Below are 22,758 nucleotides of genomic sequence, written 5' to 3' on the forward strand. Positions count from 1 at the left end.
ACGCCGGACATGGAGGGTTTGTCGGGGTTAATAAATTGGTGATGAGGGACTTTGTTAGTGTTTTTTATTTCTAATAAAGGATTTTTCGGGTGTGTGTGTTTTTTAACTGTAATTTACAGATTAATCATGGAAGGAATCTCGGGGAGACGCCTGACATGATTAATCTAGGATTTAGTCGCAGCTATGGGCTGCCATTAACTCCTTATTAGCCCGATTTGCCAACGCACTAGGGTAAATCGGGAAGAGCCGGGTACAGTCCCAGAACTGTCGCATCTAATGTATGCGGCAATTCTGAGCGGCTGCTGATTGATATTGTTAGGCTGGGGGGCTCCCCATAACGTGGAGCTCCCCATCCTGAGAATACCAGCCTTCAGCCGTATGGCTTTATCTGGCTGGTATTAAAATTGGGGGGACCGCACGCCTTTTTTTTAATTATTTAATTATTTATTTCACTGCACAGTATACACACACACACCGGCTGCTGTGATTGGGTGCAGTGAGACTCCTGTCACTCAGCGTGGGGGCATGTCTCACTGCAACCAATCATAGACGCCGAAAAGCAGGAAAGCAGGGAATACGAGATTGTTTAATCTCCGGCTTTTTCAAAAGAGGAAAAGCCACCGGAGTTTAGTGAACAGCTGTGCAGCGCCGCGACAGTGATCGGGGAACGGTAAGTAAGAGAGAGGGGGGAGAATGACCGACAGACTGTGAGAGGGGGACAGACAAGACAGAGAGAGACCGACAGAGCGAGGCCGACCGACGGGAGATAGAATGAAAAAAAAAATGACCGACATCGCTAGTAAAAAGCACAAAACGTGCGTTTTGGACATCGGAGTGCCACACAATGTTTTACGTAAAATCTTTCATGTATTAATCTCAAAAAGTAACATACACCAGCTCTATCTCACTATTGGGTATGTGCCCTTAACATTTCCGCCATGAAAATTCATTTTGGTGTCATTTTGGAAGGTTTTCTGGTGAGTCCGTAAAAATGGCGTAAAACTCGGACAAAATTGTTCACAGCTGTGACTTTTGAGTGATAAATGCTTCAAGGGGTCTTCCCCATGCTGTTGCCATGTCATTTGAGCACTCTTCTGAGACTTTTGTGACATTTTTAGGGTTTCTACATGCTGCCGGGGGTCATTTCATAAAAATACTCGGGTCTCCCTTAGGATAACATTGGGCTCGGTGCTCGGGCCGAGTACACGAGTATCTTGGGATGCTCGGCCCAAGCCTCGAGCACCCGAGCTTTTTAGTACTCGCTCATCACTATTAACCAGAGCTTCTGTCCCTTTATTAGCACATCTAAAATCAGACACCTCCCCATTTTGAACTCAATAATCCATCGGCATGTTACATTTGCGGTTTTAAAAAGAACCACTACCCCATTATACAGCTCGGCTGCAAAAGACTATTAGGAGAGACAATCTGGTCTCCTGCAAAAACAAAATGTTGGCATCAAGATGGCTAAGAAAATCCAAGGCCATAAATCTAGCCATATCTGACTTTGTGAAGGCAAAGAGGACTGCATCCCCCAGTACAGCTCAGGGTAAGGCATCCATGGCTACTCTGTGAACATCAGGGTGGACCAGCATCCAGCTGGAGAAGTGTTGGAGGGTCATGGACCTCCAGGAATCCCTGAATACCTATACCACCCGCGTTACCCATATGTTACCCATATATATGATTGGATTAGGGTGAAGATTGCTATGCTATAGGGGGAGGTTAAAGAGGCCAGGTTCCAGCATGACCACACAAATAACAGGTGGCACGCAGACGTGGCAGCCCAGGTACAGGAGCTAACAGAGGAGTTGGGGGCAGTGCTTGCACTCCATGAGGGAATCCTGAAGAATTCAGGTGGCTTCATGGAGAAGTTTAAAAATGGTCATAGTTTTGCAGCCATGGTGGGGTTAATTTGGAATGGTGGGGATCCCCAATCTGGAGGAGACATATCAGCTCGTGCAGTTGCTGCAGTCTTTAGTACCCCGACCAGAATAGCCATGCCCAGCATCAGCCCATCAGCAGGGAGTGCCCCCCTACCCACAGCACTCAGTCTGGGTGACGTCACACCGGGTGGTGGCAACTCAGCAGTAACCCTCCCAGCAGCAGTGGCATCTGAAGCCCACCCATGGATGTTATGGGTGGTGTGGCGTCCACCTGCAGCTCGCAGCCTGTAAAGGAAGGGAGTGGGAGTGGCTACATGCATGGCACTCAGAGGAGCAATGGATCCAGCAAATGCAGCAAGGAAGCCCAGGGAGCAGAAGACACCATTCTCTGAAGTGATGACCCAGGAGGAAAAACCCCGGGTGGAGAGGCTTGCAGCAGTGAGCTAGATGAGTAGGTCAGAAGGTTGGATTGGGAGGAGGGGGCCACAGCCTCACAATCTTCGTCGAGTAAGGGTCTAAATGAGGATGCAAAGGAATGGCAACAGAAAAAGAAAAAGGGTAACGTAAAAAAAAGAAAAGAGTAAGAAAAGCAAGACCTCCTGGGGAGCCCACCCTGATCCAGAACCCGGAGGAAGACTCGGCTACTCTACCTCTGTTAGACCTCACCAACCGGTATAATACCCTATGCAACATATCTCCCTTTCTGCTTGACGAGGAGGGAGGGGATGTGGTGTCGGATGTTGTGGCCAAGGGAGTCAGGGCTTTGGAGGGCACTGGGTCTTCTTCAATGGTGATGGTTAATTAGTCCCCAGGGCAGGAGTCTACACAGGATCTGCTGAATAAAAGCAAGAAAGTGACTTTTTTAAAAAAAAAGTCTGTATTAGAGTTTATAGTTTAAGTACTGTTCATATGCTAATAAAGTTTGTTGAAAGGCTGCAGTACAGCCAATCAACAGCATTATTGCATGCAGAAGATGACTGTATGCTTTTTTAATCTATAAAGAAAAAAAAGAGAAGACGTGGGCTCCCTCTTATTATTGAAAACCAGTGCAGTTAAAACAAACAGGCAAAAGACACTCGCAGGGACATGATGAGCCTCCAGCTGCCATGACAACTCATCAGAATGGGGTATGCCGATGGGCTGGCAGATTGAGCTATTTCCTACTGTCAAACTCATTACATGCTTGTTTAGTGCATATAAGGAGTTAAAGCACCACTTCAGCATTTATTTTATTTACCGCTGGGGTGGCACTTTAAATACAAGTCCCCTGCCCTCTGTCTTATACTCACTTGCCACCATCTTCATCTGTTTCCAGCATAGCTCTGGTCAGTCTCCAGCAATTTGTGACCTGCCGCTATCTCCGGTGTTCCATGTAACATGATGGAAGTAACAAATTTATACAACTCCATGAGAGCCTCATTCTAGCTCTCATAAAGTAGCATTAAGATCTTGTGACATAACTTCTGACTTTCGGCCAGTCAGAAGGTACAGTCACAAGATGGCGCCGCAGCGGCACAAAAAAGGATGATGCGGACAGATAATGAATATAAGAACAAGGTCAAAGGACTTAGAGTAAAAGCACCACTGCAAGGTAAAAAAAAATTACTGTGATGGTGCTTTAAATAGCCAAGATTGCCCATAGTTGTAATCTTGGCTATTGCAGTGGGAGCCCAGCTGTATAAAAATGCCGATTCGTGCTCCTGTGCATATTCCATCCTTGTATGATGTGGTGCACTAAATAAAACAGTGTACAAAACTTAACCACAATGTACACATAAAGCAGGTAAAATAAGTACTATACAGGTCAAAAAAAATGTAAGTAAATATATTTACTGATGTGTAATACTGAAAAATGACACACGAAAAAATATTGAACACATGAATAAAAAGTTGTGCAAAAAGCCATGGAAAATCATGACATCAGCTGAAACCTTTCAGTAATTAGAAAGCAATTGTGGAAATTAGTGAAAACTAATATCAACTGGTTCAACTGATGGCCTATATAAAAGTGTCTCATTACCAAGGTGCCACAAAAGAAACATCTCATGATGGGTAAAACCAGTGAGCTGTCTCAAAACCTTCTTAACCTTATTGTTGCAAAACATAATGAGGACATTGGTTACAGAAGAATTTCTAAAGTACTGAAGATTTGAGTGAGCACTGTTGGGGACATCATCCGGAAGTAGAAAGAAGATACTTTCTCCATAAACTGGCCATGACCTTGTGTTCCATGCAAGATTTCAGACAGGAGGGTGAAAATAATTAATAGAAGAGTTATCTAGATCAGCCTGTGAAATTTTGGGTTTACATAGTTTGGTCAGATGACACCAAAATTGAACTCTTTGGATGTCACAATACACATCATGTTTGGAGGCCAATAGGCTTTGCATATCCCCCCCAAAAACACCAAACCAACAGTGAAATTTGGAGGTGTGAACATCATGGTGTGGGGCAATTTTCCAGCATATTGTACCGGCAAACTTCATATTATTGAAGGGATGAATGGACAAATGTAGTTAAACATTCTTGATAAAAATCTGCTGCTATCTACCAGGATCATGAAGATGAAACAAGGGTGGATAGGGATCATAGAACCCGAATTGTAAAGTTTGGAGTTCATGCTGAACACTGAGTGTACAGGTTTCAGCCTCAAACATGGACTTAAAACACATTTTTGTCCAAGTTCCAGGTTTGGATAATGGTCATATGGTTATGAAGTTTGATGAAAGACTGCATCACAGCCAATCAGCAAGCTTTGTTGCCTGCAGAAGTTGCCTGTTTTCTGCTGTGAACAGTAAAGATTAAAAAAAAATGGCATGAGGTCCCACTTATTTTTGATAAACAGCCAAGGTAAAGCAGACAGCTGGTGGCTGGTATTATTAGGGTGAGAAAGCTCATGGTTATTTTGCTCTTCCCAGCCTAAAAATAGCAACTCATAGCTGCCCCAAATGTGGCACATCCCTTGTTCACAAATATATTTATTTAAAAAACCCTAGAAAAACTAAAGCTGTCAGTCCTGCGCTGACAGAAGCATTTTAGACCATGCTCCTAGTAAGGTCTAAAAGGCTTCACCCCGAGGTGTGACTCAGAGGTCACAATAAGTAACCAGGCTAAATATAAATATTTCACTGTTCTAGCCATTCAAACACAGCCTTCCTTGACTGGACCAAATCACCAAATAATCAATATAAATTGTAGAGAAAAAACAGCCAAGTCAATATAGTTCATTCTAGTTTAAATAAACCTTTATGTATTTAATTTCCAACATATAACAATGAGGATTAAACAAGAACATCCATGTATCAAATATATATATATATATATAGAGTGATACAGTTTCCCATAGTGCCATACAGTGTCAAATAGTGCCATACAGTGTTACATAGCGCCATACAGTGTCACATAGTGCCATACAGTGTCACAGTGCAATACAATGCTCACATAATGCCATACAGTACTCACATATACAAGTGCAGAAATATATTACACATTCACCACACGAAAAGTGGGCCTGTGTACCCCCAAATGACAGGGCTGAATTTTAGTCCCAGTCCGGCCCTGTGTGGATGGATACCTGGCCTTGGTATTTCCCTTGTCATATCTTTAAACTCCTCAAGAGCTGGATATTGAATAAAAGGGCCACTTAATATGGTGGTTATGGTGGTCTAAAATGAGCCACTCCTTGGCTAGGTCCTTCCCGGAGGGATGTCTGGCCATTTTTTGTGTCGAGACTCCTAGCAGAGGCTCCACGGACCCTTTTGATTTGCATACTTCCCATGGGGCAATGCACCTAGGATTTCAATGTGTTGAGCGCCCTCGCTGGCTGCCGGCGGTGTTTTCTCTAGCTGGTCTCCCTGAGATCAGTGATTGTTTTGTCTAATAAAATACTGACAATGTTGTTTGTTTGGTTTTTATACTTTGATAAACCAGAACTAACCACTCAGTGAATCATTAAGAAGACCTCTTTTGCTAAACAGTTTTACATTTTATATTATATATATATATATCTTTTTAATATGTCTATTCTTCTTGCTTAAGTTTTTGCTGTATCATGAAGGTAACTGACCAGGACAATGGTTTTCTGGTCAGATTTCCTGACAGATTAATGTGTTTGTGCCATGGGAGTTTTCTTGCCTCTTTTTCTTGTAATGGTCTGTAACTTCACGTTCTTCGGAAAAAGATTAAAAACTCAGTGCTTGGGCGATTACTAAAATATTCAGGTTCAGATTAATTGAACCAAATATTGTCTGTAATTCATGTATTCGTACCGAATAACAAACTCAATGTATGTCAATGGGAAACTCGAATAATTTTCTGGAGGACCATGAAAAAAGACTGGGAGGGCTGTAAAAATGCTGAAATGGTTTGAAAAGTGCTGAAAGTGAATGTGAACAGTATGGGGAAGATGCCTGGAAGCATATAATGCTCACATTTAGTTTCTGGGGAACATGTTGGCAGAGTATTACATGGATTAAAGCAGGAATATTACACTTACTGATACTCTATTTTATATAAATGTAAAAAAGCACATACAAAGAAAATAAAACAATATTTACAAAAGCTGAAAGAAAAAACAGTGTACAATAAGATAAAATCCTTTCCACTCTCTAGAACATAATAAAATATAAAACATATTTCCTTACCTGCTTGGCTCTTTTCATACAGATTCTTGCCTATTTACAATCACTAGTCTTGGTTTCACTGCCACCACTAACTCCCTAACCACCTACACTAGAAAGTCCAAAAACAAAACACTTTAATAATCATAAAAGCACATACCACTTAACAATACTGCAACCTACATGCTATATACCCCCCAATTTTTATTTTCCTCAGCAAAACCACACACATATCTACTATTCTAACTACATAAACCACCACACCTAGTCCACTCTAACCACGAAGATCAACTTAGTTCTCTGAGCTTGCATTTGTCCCAAAACTTTTCCCCAGCTCGGTCTGGGCCAGGCCAGGCCAGATCACCCCTTTTTCACCACATATGAAAAACCCCTCCACCTACTTCCTATCTCCCAACATACTACCCATCACCTCAACAGCAGAACAGAAAGTGACATAAAACAAAACAACAAACTTTGCCTAGGTTTGGTGCTTGTAAACCTTCTCTACCACATGCATTGCTAAAACAAACATGCAATCATAAAACAGGATTAGCCTATTGCCAAGACTTTGGAATTCTACAAGGCTAGTGCATCCTAAACAAGAAACCTCTCCAAAGACTAAAGGCTCTTTGTGCTCCCAGCCATTTGTATTCGTATTCCAAAAAACAAACGTTCACTAGGTCCCCCAGAATGTTGCAACACACTTCTTCCATGGGGAGGACTTTTCTACCTATCGAGATTAAACATCGTGCATTCCACATAAAGAACCTAACCACTATACTGACTAAGAATAAAGTGGTCTGATCCCAAGCACCAAGATCCCCAAATGCCTCATAGGTAAACTCTGCATTGGACAGATTTGCCAGCTGAGGTTAGACCATGTAAGCACCCACCCTCTTGTAAGCTTCTATATTAAAAAGACATTAAAGCAGAAAGTGCTCCCTGCTTTCCAGCGTTGCATCACAACTATTTCTGTCATCGTAGTTCCTGTACTTCAGGTTGTTCCTCACATATAGTTTACCGTGGAAAAAGCGACAAGTCAAGTCCCAAAACTTCATAGGATCCTCTTTGAATTCAAAAACCTTAACCTCACCTCCAGATCCTGATTTGGGTAATCCCTGTGGACCAGTGGTTTTCAGAAGTGCATTGACAAGATCCTCCTATCAAATAATCTCATAGAGAGTCTTCATCTCCCAAATTCCCAAGCCCCAATGGTGAATCACCTTCAGGACTAGAGTAACATAATCTGGGAGATGTCTGTGCTGTCTGAAAGTCCTTCACACGCCCTCCTTTCTCCCATTCTTGGAAGAAGAGCTGAAGCCAACCCTGTAGGAGAATTCACACTGGGGAGCCCTATCTTTCCAGAGGTTCAAGATGTTCACATTTATAAAGGTGTCCATAAGGAAAACCATGGGATTGACCATATTTAACCCCTCTTGTCTCCTTGTGCAGTAATTAGCTTTCCACTTCACTAGGTTCAGTATATTTCCCCACAACAGCTGAAAAAAACAGACTGTAAATCTGCATCCAGAGACACTCTGGTAAGATGAATACACTGCCTAGATAGGCTAACAAAAGGAGCAGCAAAGCTTTGCACAGACTCCCTCAGGGTCAATGTCCAACCCTTCCAGCGGTCCACTCTCTGGGGTGGCACACTTAATTCTGCCATCCCAGTTTCTAGCAGGGTAATCATTCTAGCCAAATTCTATACCTAGGACTTTGGCAAATTGCTGAATTTTTAGGAGAGCGTCTGAAAGACTGAAATTAGGAACTGCTCCACCCAGTCGAGACTTACACACTTGTCCTTGTTGACTTTCGATCTGGATGCCTCTGAGTAGCACTGTACCTATTACTGCTTGCGCCTCCCCTCCCAACCCGAGAAGAGAAAAACCATAATGTCATGAGCAATCTAACCATTTACCAGTGGGAAACAGTCAGTCTCTCAATATAGTACCTTTAGCCAGTCCACAAACCAGCCAGAGCATACCTCAGCAGATTGGACTAGAGGTACTCATGATCAACCCAGTCAAAGGCTTTGGCCTGATTAAGAGACAAGCCTTCTACAGGCTTGCACTACTTCACAGCCTCCCAGACACCAAGAACTGTGCTAAAACTGCTATGGCTAGGAACAGTGCAGAGCTGGGTCTCCGAAAGGAGACGTGGCATGAATTTTACCAGCCTGTTGAAAAGCACCTTACCCAGAACTTTTCTGTCTACTTTAAGAAGTGCTATTGGCCTCAAAATCTCAATATGTGCCAGATTTACCCTTTGACAGGAGAATAAAAGCTGATCTCCACATTGACTTGGCAGAGTGCTTGAGGAAAGATACTCATTAAACACCTGAGTCTACAAAGGGACTGAAGAGTCCATAAAGATCTTATCAAACTTGGATTATAAGCCATGTGGACCGTTCAACTTTTTGGGCTGAAGCCTATTAATCACCAGTCTCACTTCCCCTTCTTTGATCTCCTCAACCCAGAAATCAAGCAACGGGCTCCTCCTGGCATAGGTGCAGCCTCAGCGAGTTAAAACGATATATTTTCTTGATCCATCTCCTTCCTCCTCAAGAGGTGAGAGTAGTAGGATCTGATGATTTCCAGGATCCTTGATTTGGACTTTATCAGAGATCCCGTACCATCCTTCAGACACAACACCATCTTACTATTCAATGACATCTTGTAGTTTCTGTAAGGGTAAAGCGAACAGTAGTTCCCGAAATCCCTTTCCAAAACCAAAGATGTTTACCTATCATACTGACACCTCTATAGCAAGGTTTTCACTCTGGAGGTTTTGTCGCGGTCATCTCCAGCTGAGACAAGGTTCTTAAGTTTACTCCTAAGGCCCTGATACAGGCGCTCTTTGTTCAGGCTTCTGAGGTTACAGAGCTATTGGAAGTACCTACCACGAGCATTTGAACATCTCCCACCACTCAAACTCACTGTTGCAAAGGTCCACTAATGGCACATGGCCTTGAAGAAAATCCTCAAAAGACTGTCTCACAGCTGTTTCTATCAGGAGTGACAAACTTAGCTTCCACACACCTCTTCCCATTTGGGGGGTTTCTGCAATGTTCAAGGAAAACCTAATTAAACAGTGATTGGAGAATTCCATGTATATCACTGACATTGGTAAAGTGACAGCCTCGTCCTTCAAATAAAACCTGCCTATCCTTGACTACCTCTGAAGTATGTGAACTCACCTTGGCCTGGGTTATTCGTGATGTGGAAATCCACCAGGAAGTGCGATGCTATTGCATGTCAATCAGTGTCTGGAATATTCCCTATCCTGGGGCCTCGAGAGGTTGTTAAAGTCCCCTCCAAAGACCACCTGCTGGCTACAAAACAGAAAAGGTTTAATCCTCATAAAGAGACTTTTATGGTCCCATTTAGACCGTGGACCGTAAACATTGATTAACCAGAGCTTCTGTCCCTTTATTAGCACATCTAAAATCAGACACCTCCCCATTTTCAACTCAATAATCCATCGGCATGTTACATTTGCGGTTTTAAAAAGAACCACTACCCCATTATACAGCTCGGCTGCAAAAGACTATTAGGAGAGACAATCTGGTCTCCTGCAAAAACAAAATGTTGGCATCAAGATGGCTAAGAAAATCCAAGGCCATAAATCTAGCCATATCTGACTTTGTGAAGGCAAAGAGGACTGCATCCCCCAGTACAGCTCAGGGTAAGGCATCCATGGCTACTCTGTAAACATCAGGGTAAACCAGCATCCAGCTGGAGAAGTGTTGGAGGGTCATGGACCTCCAGGAATCCCTGAATACCTATACCACCCACGTTACCCATATGTTACCCATATATATGATTGGATTAGGGTGAAGATTGCTATGCTATAGGGGGAGGTTAAAGAGGCCAGGTTCCAGCATGACCACACAAATAACAGGTGGCACGCAGACGTGGCAGCCCAGGTACAGGAGCTAACAGAGGAGTTGGGGGCAGTGCTTGCACTCCATGAGGGAATCCTGAAGAATTCAGGTGGCTTCATGGAGAAGTTTAAAAATGGTCATAGTTTTGCAGCCATGGTGGGGTTAATTTGGAATGGTGGGGATCCCCAATCTGGAGGAGACATATCAGCTCGTGCAGTTGCTGCAGTCTTTAGTACCCCGACCAGAATAGCCATGCCCAGCATCAGCCCATCAGCAGGGAGTGCCCCCCTACCCACAGCAATCAGTCTGGGTGACGTCACGCCGGGTGGTGGCAACTCAGCAGTAACCCTCCCAGCAGCAGTGGCATCTGAAGCCCAGCCATGGATGTTATGGGTGGTGTGGCGTCCACCTGCAGCTCGCAGCCTGTAAAGGAAGGGAGTGGGAGTGGCTACATGCATGGCACTCAGAGGAGCAATGGATCCAGCAAATGCAGCAAGGAAGCCCAGGGAGCAGAAGACACCATTCTCTGAAGTGATGACCCAGGAGGATAAACCCCGGGTGGAGAGGCTTGCAGCAGTGAGCTAGATGAGTAGGTCAGAAGGTTGGATTGGAAGGAGAGGGCCACAGCCTCACAATCTTCGTCGAGTAAGGGTCTAAATGAGGATGCAAAGGAATGGCAACAGAAAAAGAAAAAGGGTAACGTAAAAAAAAAGACAAGAGTAAGAAAAGCAAGACCTCCTGGGGAGCCCACCCTGATCCTGAACCCGGAGGAAGACTCGGCTACTCTACCTCTGTAAGACCTCACCAACCGGTATAATACCCTATGCAACATATCTCCCTTTCTGCTTGACGAGGAGGGAGGGGATGTGGTGTCGGATGTTGTGGCCAAGGGAGTCAGGGCTTCGGAGGGCACTGGGTCTTCTTCAATGGGGGTGGTTAATAAGTCCCCAGGGCAGAAGGCTACACAGGATCTGCTGGATAAAAGCAAGAAAGTGACTTTTTTTAAAAAAAAGTCTGTATTAGAGTTTGTAGTTTAAGTACTGTTCGTATGCTAATAAAGTTTGTTGAAAGGCTGCAGTACAGCCAATCAACAGCTTTATTGCATGCAGAAGATGACTGTATGCTGTTTTAATCTATAAAGAAAAAAAAGAGAAGACGTGGGCTCCCTCTTATTATTGAAAACCAGTGCAGTTAAAACAAACAGGCAACAGACACTCGCAGGGACATGATGAGCCTCCAGCTGCCATGACAATTCATCAGAATGGGGTATGCCGATGGGCTGGCAGATTGAGCTATTTCCTACTGTCAAACTCATTACATGCTTGTTTAGTACATATAAGGAGCTAAAGCACCACTTCAGCATTTATTTTATTTACCGCTGGGGTGGCACTTTAAATACAAGTCCCCTGCCCTCTGTCTTATACTCACTTGCCACCATCTTCATCTGTTTCCAGCATAGCTCTGGTCAGTCTCCAGCAATTTGTGATATGCCGCTATCTCCGGTGTTTCATGCAACATGATGGAAGTAACAAATCTATACAACTCCATGAGAGCCTCATTCTAGCTCTCATAAAGTAGCATTAAGATCTTGTGACATAACTTCTGACTTTCGGCCAGTCAGAAGGTACAGTCACAAGATGGCGCCGCAGTGGCACAAAAAAGGATGATGCGGACAGATAATGAATATAAGAACAAGGTCAAAGGACTTAGAGTAAAAGGACCACTGCAAGGTAAAAAAAAATTTCTGTGATGGTGCTTTAAATAGCCAAGATTGCCCATAGTTGTAATCTTGGCTATTGCAGTGGGAGCCCAGCTGTATAAAAATGCCGATTCGTGCTCCTGTGCATATTCCATCCTTGTATGATGTGGTGCACTAAATAAAACAGTGTACAAAACTTAACCACAATGTACACATAAAGCAGGTAAAATAAGTACTATACAGGTCAAAAAAAAATTTAAGTAAATATATTTACTGATGTGTAATACTGGAAAATGACACACGAAAAAATATTGAACACATGAATAAAAAGTTGTGCAAAAAGCCATGGAAAATCATGACATCAGCTGAAACCTTTCAGTAATTAGAAAGCAATCGTGGAAATTAGTGAAAACTAATATCAACTGGTTCAACTGATGGCCTATATAAAAGTGTCTCATTACCAAGGTGCCACAAAAGAAACATCTCATGATGGGTAAAACCAGTGAGCTGTCTCAAAACCTTCTTAATCTTATTGTTGCAAAACATAATGAGGACATTGGTTATAGAAGAATTTCTAAAGTACTGAAGATTTGAGTGAGCACTGTTGGGGACATCATCCGGAAGTAGAAAGAAGATACTTTCTCCATAAACTGGCCATGACCTTGTGTTCCATGCAAGATTTCAGACAGGAGGGTGAAAATAATTAATAGAAGAGTTATCTAGATCAGCCTGTGAAATTTTGGGTTTACATAGTTTGGTCAGATGACACCAAAATTGAACTCTTTGGATGTCACAATACACATCATGTTTGGAGGCCAATAGGCTTTGCATATCCCCCCCTAAAACACCAAACCAACAGTGAAATTTGGAGGTGTGAACATCATGGTGTGGGGCAATTTTCCAGCATATTGTACCGGCAAACTTCATATTATTGAAGGGATGAATGGACAAATGTAGTTAAACATTCTTGATAAAAATCTGCTGCTATCTACCAGGATCATGAAGATGAAACAAGGGTGGATAGGGATCATAGAACCCGAATTGTAAAGTTTGGAGTTCATGCTGAACACTGAGTGTACAGGTTTCAGCCTCAAACATGGACTTAAAACACATTTTTGTCCAAGTTCCAGGTTTGGATAATGGTCATATGGTTATGAAGTTTGATGAAAGACTGCATCACAGCCAATCAGCAAGCTTTGTTGCCTGCAGAAGTTGCCTGTTTTCAGCTGTGAACAGTAAAGATTAAAAAATAATGGCATGAGGTCCCCCTTATTTTTGATAAACAGCCAAGGTAAAGCAGACAGCTGGTGGCTGGTATTATTAGGGTGAGAAAGCTCATGGTTATTTTGCTCTTCCCAGCCTAAAAATAGCAACTCATAGCTGCCCCAAATGTGGCACATCCCTTGTTCACAAATATATTTATTTAAAAAACCCTAGAAAAACTAAAGCTGTCAGTCCTGCGCTGACAGAAGCATTTTAGACCATGCTCCTAGTAAGGTCTAAAAGGCTTCACCCCCGAGGTGTGACTCAGAGGTCACAATAAGTAACCAGGCTAAATATAAATATTTCACTGTTCTAGCCATTCAAACACAGCCTTCCTTGACTGGACCAAATCACCAAATAATCAAAATAAATTGTAGAGAAAAAACAGCCAAGTCAATATAGTTCATTCTAGTTTAAATAAACCTTTATGTATTTAATTTCCAACATATAACAATGAGGATTAAACAAGAACATCCATGTATCAAATATATATATATATATATATATATATATATATATATATATAGTATCTTCTTTCCCGACCTTGGCTATAACACATTGTATTCGGAAATCCTTGAGATCTTAGGCTGAGTTCACACGTCCGATAGTCATCCGTTAGAATGGTTCCTGCAGAGATCAGTTAGTAAAACTATTTCTGCCTGAGCATTTTTTTAACTTGGGAGTCTATGGAGAATGGATCTGTAACGGATTGCTATATATCTTCCATTTGAAACGGATACTGGAAGAAAAAAGGATCCATTATAAATGCAATAAAAATGGATGGTTACATAACAGGCTGTTAACGGGTCCATTCTCCATAGACTCCAATGTTATAAAAACAGATCCGGTAAATATCAGTTATTTACCAATGTACAAAAAGATTGTGTTTGCACAACTTTTTTTCCAAAGATCTCTGCAGGATCCATTGTAATGTATGATTACAGTGCATGTGAACTCAGTCTTTTATGGCATACTGTTCCAAATGTATCAATGTTTTCAAACAATATTGCACATTAAGTGTTGCTTATTTAGAACTATTCTAAGTGCAGTGGCATAGTTTCCAAATGCTTTCCCTCTTCTTAACCCCTTCACGACCTTTGACGAATACATCCGTCATGGTGCCCTGGTACTTAAAGACCCATGACGGATATATCCGTCATGGCGAAATCGCGGCCCCAGAGCCCCAGTGACCGCGATCGATTTTCAAAAACTGTAGAATCAGGAAGGAGAGGACCTGTACCTGACCTCAGGAATGGTGGTGTCTGCTCCCCGAACCTACAGAGGCTGTGATTGGCTGACGAACGCCGCTCAGCGAATCACAGCCAGTGTAATGTTTTAGCCATTGAAAATGGCTGAAACATTTAAATCCAGTTATGATCAGTGCAGCTATAGCACTGATCATTGGCTGGAGTTGGGTGACCTTTCCTGCACCCTCCCCTGGCTCTGATTGGAAAGATCGGCCTTGTGACCGATCTTTAAAATCACCGTAGATCTGGGACCGGTGATCTGTAGGTGATCGCTCTCCTCAGCTTCTCCGTCTGTGGAAGCTGAGGTGAACGATGCCTGCGGGTGACCATCGGTAAGTCCCTGCCCCCGATCCACCGCTGTTCCCGATCATCCACCGCCGCAGCCACTGCCCCAGATCATCCACTGACCTCCATCTGCTGTGCCCCTGCATCGCCGCTGCTCTGCTCCTCCCCTGCATCGCCGCTGCTCTGCTCCTTCAGCTGCCCCCTTGCATCTTCCATCACCCCCCTGCATCTGCCGTCGCCCCCCCTGCATCTGCCGTTGCCCCTCTGCATCTACCTTTGCCCCCCCTGCATCTGCCGTTGCCCCTCTGCATCTACCTTTGCCCCCCCTGCATCTGCTGTCGCCTCCCCTGCATCTGCCGTTGCCACCCCTGCATCTGCCGTTGCCCTTCTGCATCTACCTTTGCCCCCCCTGCATCTGCCGTCGCCCCCCCTGCATCTTCCACCGCCCCCCCCTGCATCTGCTCCCGCGCCCCCTGCATCTGCTCCCGCGCCGTCCCCCATAAGCCACTGGCCCCCTGCATCAGCCACTGCCCCCCTGCATCTGCCACTGCCCCCTTGCATCTGCCACTGCCCCCCTGCATCTGCCCCTGCCTCCTGCTTCTGCCACTGCCCCCCTGCATCTGCCACTGCCCCCTTGCATCTGCCACTGCCCCCCTGCATTTGCCACTGCCTCCCTGCATCTGCCACTGCCCCCTTGCATCAGCCACTGCCCCCCTGCATCAGCCACTGCCCCCTGCATCTGCCGCCACATTCCATCAGACGCTGCGCCCCTCCCCGATCTGCTGTCCGTGCTTTTCCATCCTCTTCATCTGCTACCCCCTCTCTCACCTCTCCCCCTCTCGGATCTGCTGCCTCCTCCATCTGCTACCTCCTCCATCTGCTGTGATCCTGCTGCCTAGATCCATCCTGTAAGGTAGCTATCCCTAATCTCACCTCCAACTCCCCTTCCACCCACCCCCCCATCCTCCACCGCTCCTGCATCCGTTGTACCCTCTTCTATCCTTTGCCGCTCCTCCATCTGCCACGCACTCTCCCATCCTCTGATGCTCCTCCATCTGCCGCGCCCTCTCCCATCCTCCGCCACCTCTCCATCTGCTGCACTCTCTCCCATCCACCACTGTTCCTCCATCCACCGCGCCCTCTCCCATCATCCGTCGTGCCCTCTCCCATCCTCCATCTATCCTTTTTTCCATCCCACCTAGTCCCCCCCTTTTGCAGCACATCTGTGCATTCATCCTGATTTTTTTTCTGTAAACTAAGAAAGAAATACAAATAAACTTAGTTTAGGGCTAGTAAAATGATACTGTAGTAATCGTCAACTACATTATTTTTTACTGAATATTGTAAGGGTCAGCCCAGTGCCACACATGAGAGCAATGCACGAGTCTCCCATCGCATCATCCGCCACTGTCGCTCTCTTCCAGACAGGAGTGTGCGGCTGTGCCGGATGATGTGATGCGAGATTTGTGCATTGCTCTCACGTGTGGCCCTTGCTTTAGTGTCAGTTGTAGGCGCTCATTTTTTATTTTTTTTTTACTGATGTCCGTATTTTTTATTTCTCCAAACTAATATTTTTTTGTATGGGGGGGTCTAGTTTCCAAAACGGGGTCACATGTGGGGGAGCTCCACTGTTTCGGCACATCAGGAAGATCTCCAAACGCAACATGGTGCGGCTAACCATTCCAGCTAATTTTCCATTTAAAAAGTCAAATGATGCTCCTTCCCTTTGGAGCTCTGCCGTGCACCCAAACAGTGGTTTTCTGCCACATATGAGGTATCAGCGTACTCAGGACAAATTGCCCAACAAATTATGTGGTCCATTTTTATCATATTACTCCTGTAAAACTTAAAAAATTGAGCCTAAAATAACATTTTTGTGGCAAAAAAAGGACTTTTTTGTTTTTATGGCTCAATGTATGAAGAACGTGAGGGTTCAAAGTGCTTATTACCCATCTATATTTATGCCATGGGTGTTTAGTTTCCAAAATGAGGTCACTTGTGAGGGAGGTCCAGTGTTTAGGCACCTCAGGGGGTCTCCAAATGCAACATGGCATCCGCTAATAATTCCAACCAATTTTGCTGTGAAATGGTGCTCCTTCTATTCTGAGCCTTGCCGTGTGCCCAAACAATAACTTTCCACCACATATGAGGTATCTGTGTACTCAGAAGAAATTGCACAATATATTTTATGGTGCCTTTTTCCTGATACCCTTGTGGGAAAAAAAAGCTACCTGGTTGAAATAACATTTTTGTGGTAAAAAGAAACAAACATTATTTTCATGGCTGAACATTCTAAACTTTTGTAAAGCCTCCAGAGATTCAAAGTGTTCATTAAACATCTAGATAAATTCCATGAGGGGTCTAGTTTCCAAAATGGGGTCACTTGTGGGGGAGTGTTACGGTTGCTGCGAGCACTGGAGACTATGTCCAGATTTCTTGCTACTGCACATGTGCGAGCGCTGGAGACTAAGTCCAGATTTCTTGCTACTGCACATGTGCGAGCGCCGGAGACTAAGTCCTATCTTGGAGCCATTGCACATGTGCGGGTGACATCATCGCTGACACGAGGTCACATGTCTCTGACACCTTCTATGCCGATTGGTCGCTGGTCATGTGCTTGTGACGCCTTGCTCGGTGATAGGCCAGCATGACGTCACTCCTGTCATTCTGGCAGCGGATTGGCTCTGGTGTCCTCCATCTTGGATGAGGCACAGAGTCTATATAAGACCCTGACACACGCCGCATGGCGCTCAGTCCTCTTGGTTCATGCATAAGAGTAGACGCTCTGTGCGCGTTCCTCTAGGCATTCCTCTGTCTATGCTAGGTGAGCGCTACCGGCAGGGTAACGTTCTTATACCTTACAGCTTCGGCTGCTGTTCGTATCCTTACCTCTTAGGGGAGCGGACATAGGCAGGTGCCTGAGGCACATGGTCTGGCTGGGCCTTGTGATTCGACTCGTAGGTGGACGTTGCCGCTAGGGTAACGTTCCTTATACTGCGTCTGGTAGTTGTTCGTATCCTCGCACACTAGGGGAGCGAACAGAGGTAGGAGCTTTGTGCGGCTTACGCTGCTGTTCGTCTCTTTTGCACCACTAGAAGAGCGGACCTAGGCAGGTGCCATATCTAGTGGTTCGTGTCCTCGCACACTAGTGGAGCGAACGTAGGTAGGAGCTTTGTGCGGCTTACGCTGCTGTTCGTCTCTTTTGCACCACTAGAAGAGCGGACCTAGGTAGGTGCCATTTTGCACACATTGCCTTTGTCTCTGTGATTATTAACAGAGATCATTCCACACACCCTCCAAGTAAGGGAGGAATTGCTTTACTTACTTATTATATCCTTCTGTGAGTTAACAGAGGTATTGCACTCTGCCATAGTCTGCAGCAAAGTCTTTGCACGGTGGACCCTGACTGTCTGATACTCCTTTAGGTTATTATCAGACAGCCCCCCGTAACAGGGAGCTCCATTGTTTAGGCACTTCAGGGGGTCTCCAAACACAACATGGCATCCGCAAACCATTCCAGACAATTTTGCGTTTGAAAAGTCAAATGACGCTCCTTGCCTTCCGAGCCCTGCTGTGCGCTAATACATTTTATTTCCATCACATATGAGGTATCTGTGTACTCAGGAGAAAATGCACAATACATTTTATGTTGCAATTTTTACTGATACCTGGTTTAAGTAACAATTTCGTGGTAATTTTTTTTTTTTATTTTCACAGCTCAAAGTTATTAACTTTTGAGAAGCCCCCAGAGGTTCAAAGTGCTCACTAAACATCTAGATTAATTCCATGAGGGGTCTAGTTTCCAAAATGGGGTCACTTGTGGGGCAGCTCTATTGTTTAGGCACCTCAGGGGGTCTCCAAACGCAACATCTAATGATTCCAGACAGTTTTGCTTTCAAAAATGCAAATGATGCTCCTTCCCTTCCGAGCCTTGCCGTGCGCCCAAACAATTGATTTTCCCCCCATATAAGATATCGGTGTACTCAGGAGAAATTGCACAATTAATTTTATGGTGCATTTTTTCCTGATACCCTTGTGAAAATGCAAAATTTTGTGTAAAAAAGTAAAACTTTCATTTTTTCTTACTACATTGCTTTGGTTGCTGTGAAGCTCCTAAAGGGTTAATAAACTTCTTGGATGTAGTTTTGAGCAGTGTGAGTGGTGCATATTTTAGAATGGGGTCACTTTTGGGTATTTTATGTCACCTAGGCCTCTGAAAGTCACTTCAAATGTGATCTGGTACCTAAAAATGTTTTTTTGTAAATTTTGTTGGAAAAATGAAAAATTGCTGATGAACTTTGAACACTTCTAACTTCCTAACAAAAAAAAAATATTATGAAAATTGTGCTGGTGTAAAGTAGACATGTGGAAAATGTTATTTAGTAACTATTTTGTGTGACATATCTCTCAGATTTATGGGCATAAAATTTAAAATTTTGAAAATTGCAAAATTTTCAAAATTTTCGCCAAATTTCCAAATTTTTTACAAACAAACGCAAAACATATTGTCCTAAATTTACCACTGACATGAAGTACAATATGTCATGAAAAAACAATGTTAGAATCGCCAGGATACGTTGAAGCGTTCTAGAGTTATAACCTGTTAAAGTGACACTGGTGAAAATTGCAAAAAATGGCATGGTCTTTAAGGTGAGAACAGGCTGGGGGCTGAAAGGGTTAATATGCACACAATATGCTGTAGTCCATCCGGCACATCCAAATAATCAGTTTTTTGAATTGTAAAGCACTGTGGAATATGTTGATGCTATAGAAATAAAGATTATTATTATTATTATTATTATTATTATTATTATTATTATTGTTATTATAATAGGGTAGCAGGTTCCCTTTAATCTTTTAGATGTAGAAACTTGGCACTCAAGATCAATGTGAATATTGTTTTTTTTTATTGTGAAAAACTTGTAGGACCAGCACAAGATGTTTTGGTCAATGAACTTCATCAGTGTGCGTGCAGAGGGCATTGCCACATAGACACATACTTTCTGAGGACCCTTTGCATGCACACTGATAAAGTTCTTTGACCGAAACATCTGTGCTTGTACTGGTCCTACAAGTTCTTCACAATAATAAAATACTATTCACATTCATCTTGAGCACCCCACCAGAAGTGCCGTGTGTATCAACCCTTTAATCATGTGTATTCTGTCACTAAGCAAAGTATTAACCCATGTACTTACAGATTTCTTACTTTATGTACCAATATAAATGAAATATAGTATCACCATTAGAGATGAGCGAGCATGCTTAGCACTGCTCAATACTTTATGGAGCACTGGTGTTCTCGGGCATGCTTGTTACTCAATCAAGTATCACAAGTGGTTGAGTACTTTGCACGAGTGCTCGCCCTGCATGTTTTAGAGAGCCAATAAAAATGTGGGTAATACTTGCCATACACGGTAATACTGTAGCTCTGTTGGTTACTGACATTACTGTGATTGGCTGGCCACATCATATCTTATATGAGACTCGGGGAAATGATGCTTGATACACTAACCTCTAGAAGTAGTTCAGAAAGAATTCATGTAGGAGGGAGAGATTATATTAGAGAAAGGTTTGTAAATTTTCACCCTTTAGTACCTTTCCTGTGGCACTAAAGGATTATTTTTAGCCTTGTTTAACCTAATAAATAAATAATAAAAAAAAACGGTGTGGGTTCGCCTTATTTTTTATAACCAGCCAAGGTAAAGCAGAGAGAAGCTTGCTGGTATTATAAGGCTGGGAAAGCCTATGATTACCGTAATTGTCCCTAACAAGCCTAAATATATCTGCCACCTCATAATTGCTGCATCAATTACATGCACCAGTTCTGGCTCTTCGCCTCGGCTCTACCCAATTGCCCTGGAGTGGTGGCAATCAGGGTAAACATTTTTGGGGTTGATGGCAGCTTTGTAGTGTCAGCTGGTGTCAAACTCAGAGGTTTGTAATGGAGGAACGACTATTAGACACCCTCATTACAAACCCAGTAAATGAAAAGAAAAAAATACACACAAAAATAGTGTATTTGAATAAAAACACCCCCACACAAACCCTGACTCCCCAATGTATTAAAACAAAAGCCATGAAGGTCCAAAATAGTCTGCCGAATCCAGCGTAGTTCACAAATTGGAATCTGAAAGACATTAAAAGAAGAGTTAAAGAAATAAAAACAAGAGATAGTTGCTCATTCACCAATTCACCAATTATTATTATTTGCACAAGCAATGAAACCTCGCCCTGAGAACAAGACTTGATAAGCCCCTCTCAGTCACCTGCTGGGTATCTCAGACTACAGCCTGACCAGGAGTGACCATCTAATGTATGCGCCAATTCTAGGGTGGATGCTGGCTGTCATTTTTAGGCTGGGAAGGGCCAAATTACTCTCAGTGTTGCCAGATCTCGATGAGTACAGCGTTGAACCAGTGGATCTGATGATAAGGGACAGTGTTTGTGAGTCTATTCAAATTAACTATTTTTTCCTGTGTGTGTGTGTGTGTTTTGGGGAGGGTTTACTGGGTTATGGGGGTGTAAGATAGACACCTCTCCATTACTACCCAATACTAACCCCTCAGTTTGATGCCAGCTGACATTGCACAGCTGACATCAACCCCAGAAAATATTACCTCAATTGTCACCACACCAGGGCAATCCAGAAGAGCAGGACAAAGCGCCAGAATTGATGCATCTAATGCATGTGCCAATTCTGGGATGACTGCAGGCTGGTTTTGTTTTATGCTGGGAAGGGCCAAATAACCATGGACCTTCCCAGCCTGATAATATCACCCCCCAGCTGTCTGCTTTACCTTGGCTGTTTTTCACATGTGTACCCCATGTCATTTTTTTTAAATTATTTATTTTAGTTCCCAGCAGTAGTCAGAAATATGTCTAGGCATATTCCGCATGATGTTCCTTTTCCATTTGAGCACTGTGTCCACCCCTGTCAGCAATATTTTAGACCCCGCAGCCCTCCTGGGAGAGTCTTCCAGAAAAAATGCTTGAGTTCCCCATTGACATCCATTATACTCGTTACTCAAATCGAGCTTATCTGAGCATCCAACCTGCTTGATTCAAGTAATGAGCACTTGAGTATTATAGTGCTTGCTCATCACTAATTATCTTATCAACAAGTAGCCTTTTATATCCTATTGTAAGATTAGGTATTGAAATGATATATTATTTATATTTTATATATAATCTTAGCTTAATCTATAAAGTATTTTTTTATTTCTATTCAATCCTTATCTTACAGATTGAAGGGCAAGTTCTGTCAATTAGTCACTGAGATCTAATAGCATACAACATGAGAAAGCGTGCAAACTGTACACTAAAACATACAAGTTGTTTCACAAAGTGTTGATGAATTATCAATATTACCCTTTAACATGCAGTACCATATAAATCTATATATCTGTGTAGATAAATTACTCTTTTATTTCTCAGTTTCAAAATGCACAAGTCAGTTGTTAAGTAATTGAGCATCACAAGAAATAAAACCTGAGAAAAAGAATGTACAGAATACAAAATCTAAATGGCAATTTTTCACAGTAGGAATGTTGTAATGACATGGTTGAATAAAATAGAAAATGGTACACTTACTGTTAGTAGCAAAGGAAGGGCAATATCAATCAATATTAAAGCCATTTAGAAAGCAGCTGTAGAAGAGAGATGCATCTTAATGTACAGTTTATTATCTCTTTAGTTAGTACATTATCCCACAAAGTTGTTTAAAATTACTTCTTTCTGAGGATCATTAAGCAGTCTGCAAAATATTATACACTGCTTAGGATACACCATTTGTTAAGGATTGCCTTTTTGCTTTCAGTACACTGCCACATCTGTTGAATGCAAAATGATGCATCAAAATAGATTGTTAGAA

The sequence above is a fragment of the Anomaloglossus baeobatrachus genome, chromosome 6 (assembly GCF_048569485.1).
Source record: "Anomaloglossus baeobatrachus isolate aAnoBae1 chromosome 6, aAnoBae1.hap1, whole genome shotgun sequence".
In the NCBI taxonomy this organism is placed as follows: domain Eukaryota; kingdom Metazoa; phylum Chordata; class Amphibia; order Anura; family Aromobatidae; genus Anomaloglossus; species Anomaloglossus baeobatrachus.